This window comes from Ipomoea triloba, chromosome 5, assembly GCF_003576645.1.
Source record: "Ipomoea triloba cultivar NCNSP0323 chromosome 5, ASM357664v1".
In the NCBI taxonomy this organism is placed as follows: domain Eukaryota; kingdom Viridiplantae; phylum Streptophyta; class Magnoliopsida; order Solanales; family Convolvulaceae; genus Ipomoea; species Ipomoea triloba.
In genome coordinates, this window is record NC_044920.1 from 20,728,674 (window position 1) to 20,734,673 (window position 6,000).

Here is a 6,000-nt window from a genome sequence, read left to right on the forward strand (position 1 = left end):
TAAATGGTCATCTGATTATTGGGCTAGTACTACTTTTAGATTTTAAAATTCGACCAAAACATATACTTTGACTTTCATTTTTGACCAAAATTAGTTATCCGTTACTAATTATGTCAAATGGACGCTAAAAACAAGCGTATTTTTGTCAAATTCAAGCATATGGCGGTAAAATTGACCAAAAATAAAGCTCATCTATTAATACATTTTCAACACAATGACACCAAAAATCTTTCCAATACCAATTGTTATACCATACACCACGGTGCACATAGCAATGTGCACCACGGAACTAAACGGCGCCGTATTGATAAGTAAGGGTCGTTGACGGGACGGAAGCTGTTTCGTCCGTTCAATCAACGTTTTTTTTTAATTAAAATATATAAGTGAGAGAGTCTTCCTCAACAAGACTCTCTCACTCCACTTCGACGTTGTTCAAGCAAGAAACTCCGACGATCACACAGACAGAACTCAAGAACATCAGAACCAACACACATTGATCAACAACCAAAACACAGCTTCATCAAAACTAACAAGAAGACACAGAACTAAAAAGTAAATATTTAAACAACATTGTGAAATTTGAAAAAAAAAAACATAATATTTGTATATATATCACATTCGCATTATAGCATAAATATTTACTGATTCTGCATATTCTAGCATTTTATCATCCACATTGTTGATTTCTAGTACTAAACCTCATCAAACAACTGTGTTAGGTTATTAATACTAAGGCTTATATTCTGTGTATTATTGCTAAAGAGTCTATGTATTATAGCATGTCATTGTGCGTATTCTAGCATGTTATCATCCACATTGCTGAGTCCAACAGTCATAAGCTACTGATAATACTAAGGTTTTTATTCTGTGTATTCTTGTTAACGAGTTTGTGTTAAAGAGTCTGTGTATTATAGCATGTCATTGTGCGTATTCTAGCATGTTATCATCCACATTGCTGAGTCCAACAGTCATAAGCTACTGATAATACTAAGGCTTTTATTCTGTGTATTATTGTTAAGGAGTTTGTGTATTATTGCATTTCATTCTGTGTATTCTAGCATGTTATCATCCACATTGTTGATTCCAACAGTCTTAAGGTATTGATAATACTAAGGCTTATATTCTGTGTATTATTGTTAAAGAGTCTGTGTATTATTGCATTTCATTCTGTGTATCCTAGCATGTTAATTCTGTGTTTTCTATTATGTGACAGCAATGTCAAGCTCCCCAGAAAGTGATCAAGTCCTAGCAAATGGCATACTAAGAAGGAAGCGAAAGAGAGAATGTGCAGTTACCTCACAACCACAAACAGCAGAGAGACAAAAAAACAAAGAAATAAACATGCACCCAAACAATCAAAGAAAGGGAAACAAATAGAGGAAGCCAAGCCAAAAACCAAACAATACTTCACTGTCCGAACAACTCCTAAGCAATTGTTCAGCCTCATAAGCAGTTTGAGCAAGGAGCAGCATCAAGCAGTCAGGGATATAGGATTTGGGTCGTTGCTAAACATAAAGGTCACTCATTGTGATGGTGTGCTAATCAAGCACATTCTAAAGAAAATGGACATAGAGAGATGCTCAATTGAAATTGGTGATGGTGAGGATGAACTCTGTCTGTTAGAAGATGATGTCTAGACTACCGCTTGGACTTAGTACTGTCAAAGTGGGCCGAAACCCGCGGGCTGGCCCGCACCCGCCCCGCAATGGGGCGGGTTAGGGCTACAAAAAACATGGCCCGCGAAGAAGCGGGCCTAACGGGGCTTGCCCGCTAAGGCCCGCGACCCGCGCGGGCTGCGGGTTGGCCCGCGACCTGGAATATTATATATATATATATATATATATATATATATATATATATATATATATTATCTTTTTTTTGATGTATATACACTGCACACTGTGTATTGTGTACACATGAATATGAATACATATTCATGGAGTCATTTTCATTTTTGGTCCTACTATTATTGGGGCATTGCTAATTTTAGTCCACTTCATTAATTTTTGCCACATTACGGCCAATCTTATTTAGTCGTTGCAACTTTTAGTCCATCGTTAACATTTTTGTCAAATAACCGTCCAAAACAGGGGTATTTTGGTCTTTTCATGCTTTGATCATCTCCTTTACCTTTTGCAATGGTTTTCCTTACACATTTTCATCTCATGAAGAGGTCCGGCGAAAGCTATGGCTTTGTAATGTGGCTCACATGGCTTTTGCTGTACCTCTTCATTGGATGAAAATGTGTAAGGAAAACCACTGCAAAGGGTCAAGTAGATGACCAAAGCATGAAAATATCAAAAATATCCCTGTTTTGGACGACCATTTGACAAAAAATTTAACGGTGGACTAAATAAGACTGGCCGCAATATGCAAAAAATTAATGAAGTAGACTAAAATTGGCAATGCCCCAACAACAGTAGGACCAAAAATAGAAATGACTCTATATTCATGTGTACACAATACTTTGTGTACACATTAAATTAAAAAAAAAAAAAAAACTCGCGGGGCGGGCTAGGGTTGTATGAATCCTAGCCTGCGGGTCTAACGGGCTGGCCCGAAAAAGCCCACAAAAAATTAGGCCCGCGGTGGGGCGGGCCTAATGGGGCGGGCCGACTCGCTTTGACAGCCCTACTTGGACTCCCAAAGGGTAAACTCCCTATGGTAGAGGGCACTTCTGCTAATGAGACTGAAGAATTCAACACCTTGGTCAAAGATTGGAGACAAAGATGGGGAATAGAGAAGGGAACCCCAACAACCACCGAGATGCTAAACAGAATTATCGAGAGACAAAACTATGGTGATATGTTCAAACGTGACTTTGTCATCTTTGTGGTTACAACACTGATCAGGGGGTACAAGAACACCTTCTGCAACTACAGGATCTTGTACTCACTACAAGATGTGAGCAAAATCAAAGAAATGAATTGGTGTGCTTACACCATAAAAAGTCTCATAGACATTGTAGAAACCTGGAAATCAAACAGGGATACCTTATACAGTGGGCCTGCAACTTTCCTTATGGTACGCAATACTTAGTCTTATAATTCTATTGAATAAAATGTCTTACCTGAGTCTATGTATTCTATGTGTACTCTGTTGAAAGTTTTTGTGTATTCATGTTCACATTCTGTATATTACTGAATAATATTCTGTGTATTGTAGTTAGTCATTATGTGTATTCAATGATATATCTCTGTGCATAGTCCTAAATACTAGACCTTAAATCCTAGATCCTAACCAATAAATGCTAAACCCTAAACCCTAAACCCTAAATACTTGAGCTACTAATAATACTTAGGATTATATTCTGTGTATTCTTGTTACTGATTCTGTGTATCCTAGTTACTCATTATGTTTATTCTGTTATACAATTCTAATCTTTGTTTTTTTTTTCTTTGAAGCTTTCTTACCTCGATCGAGTCCAGATCAGGGGGTTTGTTCTCACATAGACCCCTCCAACCATTAAAGACTAGACAACGAAAGACATTAGAGCAACGCTTGCAGTGCATAAGAAGCCAGGAAAGTATGGTAGGGGAAAGGTAATTGATAGAAGGCCAATGCCGAAGGAGGAAGTGACTCATAAACCAATTGAGTCTGAAACTGTACAACGAGTCACTGACTCCTTGAAGAAAATGACTTCTAGTATTGCAGAGTTTGGGGAAGTTATGGCAGGGATTGGAACGCACAATTCGGCAGCTGAAATAATAAAGAACACTTTTGTCAACTTCTCCCACACTTCCAGCCCAACACCAAGCCCAAATCCGACCCCACCGGTCCCACCCGAGAGCCTACTAAAAGATGATGATGTCTTCAACGAGCCAAGCTTCTTAGAGGCAGTCACTGAGCTTGAAGCTGCCGTCTATGCAACCATGAGGAACATCACGCCTGAAATCAATGCACCATCTTTCCAACTGTTAAGTCCGACACCATTACCACCACAGTGTGAAAATCAACAAGCAGCAGCAACAGCACCAACAACACCAGCAGTAACACGATCCCCAAGAAGGCAATCGCCAAGAGGAAAATCAGCCCAAGCTTCACTGGAAAAGACCCCACCACCACCAACACCGGGAGAACAGCAACAAGAAGCAACGCCATCCCCAAAATCTCCCCAAATAACAACCATGTTGGAATCTCTGGTTGAAAATATTTCTAAAGGGGCTGTAGAGCAACAACAAGTAGACCCATCTGCTTCAAGACCAACAACACCATCTGCTACAACACCACAAACACCAGCTGAGATTGAATTTGAGAGGTATACACCTATGCTTATAACACTGTGTAATTTACTAATACTTGTGCTTATATTCTGTGTATCTTATTCAGTGATTCTGTGTATTCTAACATGTCATTATGTGTATTCTGTATATTACAAAGTTTATTCTGTATGTGACTTGAAGTATATATATTCTGTGTATTACATAGTAGTATTCTGTGTATTACATGCTGTCACTCTGTGTATTAACTATTATATTTCTGTGTATCTACACAGCATTCTTGCAGAACTTGAAGAGGATATTGAATATGTCCACCAAAAGAAAATACCACAGAAAAAGTTGAAACAACTCCCACTAGCCTTACGCTCACCTAACTAGGCAGAAAACAAAACCAAGCTGACAAACATTTCAGCTAGACAAAAATTCTTTCCAGACTACGCATTCTTGACTTGCGGTGGTCAATATTCACTAAAGTAAATTCCATTTTGATAACTCTTACTAGACATAAATCATATTACTTAACATGTTATTTCCTTATGATTAATCTATATTTTCTTTTGTGTAGTGACATGCTTTATTTGGGAAACAATTTGGTAGCTTAACGAGAAGATTTCATGACAATGGCATCGGGTTACATATCTACAAACATTGTACAAATTTGGTGCCAAATAATGAGTGTGCTGGACATGAGAAGATCAATCGACCAACTGAAAAGGGTTTTCTTCTCTGAAATTGTTTTTGTAAGTAAACATTTTACTCTAAACTTTTTTTTTCTTTCCTTTATTCATACCAGCGTACTATATAACAAAAAAAAAAATCTTTGCAGATGACAATAGAAAAAGCCACAAATTTGCAGAAGAGTAAAAGTGCTGCCTCAAATGCCATTTTCAATGATTTCTGTCGAGCTCTTGATCACCAACTGGAATCAATTTTTCTTGATATAAGTGATGCCAGCCTTGTAAGTACAAAATAACTGAACCATAATTATTTAAATTCTGTATATTATTCATTTGAATTATCCGTATAACACAAACTGGTTTATTTTTTCTGATTACTCTTAATAGGTCTTCTTCAGTATCCTCCGACATCAACATTTCTACTTGATGTGCTTTAATTTCATGACATCAAGACTTCAAGTAATTGACAACAAGCCTATTCCTGAAGGAATTAAAGCTAAAGACAAGTATGAGGAATGTCCAGAGAAACTAGTAAGAAATCATACCTTTATTAAATTCTATGCATTGATTCAATAGTCTATGTATATCGTTGTTTATAATTCTGTACATTATATGCTTTTAAGAGTATTTTATACCTACATACTAATTACACACAACTATATCGATATTCTACAGTTGGCTGCCTTCACCCTAAGTACCTCACCCTAAAGAAGAATCCACTTGCAAGGAAGATGAAATCTATGAAAGTGAAATACATGGAGATGCCTTGGCAAAAATGAAGAAAATTATGTAGATTGTGTTATATACTTCATGAGGCATATGCAGACTTATACAGGCACGCCAATAGCAGACTGGGATGCAGGACTCGCTAGAGGCCAAGAAGATGTAAGTACAAAAACATTCTTTCAACTTTCTTCCATATTAAAATATTTAACATTTCATTTCTAATTAATTTTGCATTCTGTTGTTTGAAGTATACATTCCTCACATTACTAAGAGCTAAATATGCAGCGACCATACTCATGTCGCCAATGAATACCATGCTACCAGAAGTGACCAAGACAACCAAGGAAATCTACAAACAATCAAAATGAAACTTCATG